Raw genomic sequence first — 1227 nt, forward strand, 5'->3', positions numbered from 1 at the left:
CCTGAGACGGAGTTTCACTCTTGTTGCCCAGGCTGGAGTGCAATGGCGCGATCTTGGCTCACCGCAACCTCCACCTCCCGGGTTCAAGCAGTTCTCCTGCCTCAGCCTCTCGAGTAGCTGGAATTACAGGCATGCACCACCACGGCCGGCTAATTTTGTATTTTTAGTAGAGACAAGGTTTCTCCATGTTGGTCAGGCTGGTCTTGAACTCCCAACCTCAGGTGATCCCCCTGCCTCAACCTCCCAAAGTGCTGAGATTACAGGTGCGAGCCACTGCACCTGGCCTTTTCCCCCTTTTTTCAACCCCTGGCAACTACCATTCTACTTTCTACTTCTATGAATTTGACTAGTTAGCTCATACAAGTAGAATCATACAGTATTTGTCACTTTGTGACTAGCTTATTTCACTTAGCACAGTGTCTTCATCCATGTTGTGGCATGTGTCAGAATTTTATTTTTTAAGCGACTGCTGCCCAGGCTGGACTCAAACTCCTGGGCTCAAGTTTTCCTCTTGTCTCAGCCTCCGAAATAGCTGGGACTACAGGCATGTGCCCCCATGCCTGGCAACTAAGTATTCTTTTTGTAGAGATGGGGTCTCACTATGTTGCCCAGGCTGGTCTTGAATTCCTGGCCTCAAGTGATCCTCCTGCTTTGGCCTCCCAGCGTGCTGGGATTACAGGAGTGAGTTACTGCACCTGACCAGAATTTTCTTTTTAAGGCTGAATGATCCTTTGTATGCATTTACCATGCTTTGTTTATCCATTCATCTGTCAGTCAACAATACTTAGGTTACTTCCCCCCTTGGCCATTGTGAATAATGCAGCTATGAGCATGCTGGAAGTGCTCCCAAGTGTAAGAATACCTCTCGAAGACCCCCCTTTCAATTCATTTGAATATATACCCAGTAGGGGAATTGCTGGATCATATAGTAATTCTTTTTTTTTTTTTTTTTTTTCCTGAGACGGAGCCTCACTCGTGTCGTCTAGGCTAGAGTGCAATGGCGCGATCTTGGCTCACTGCAATGTCCGTCTCCCGGGCTCAAGCTAGTCTCCTGTCTCAGCCTTCCAAGTAGATGGGATTACAGGCACATGCCACCACACCCGGCTAATTTTTGTACTTTTACTAGAGGCGGAGTTTCGCCATGTTGGCCAGGCTGGTCTTGAACTCCTGACCTCAGGTGATCCACCCGCCTCGGCCTCCCAAAGTGCTGGGATTACAGGTGTGAGC

Source organism: Mandrillus leucophaeus, unplaced genomic scaffold, assembly GCF_000951045.1.
Source record: "Mandrillus leucophaeus isolate KB7577 unplaced genomic scaffold, Mleu.le_1.0 Scaffold297, whole genome shotgun sequence".
Lineage (NCBI taxonomy): Eukaryota > Metazoa > Chordata > Mammalia > Primates > Cercopithecidae > Mandrillus > Mandrillus leucophaeus.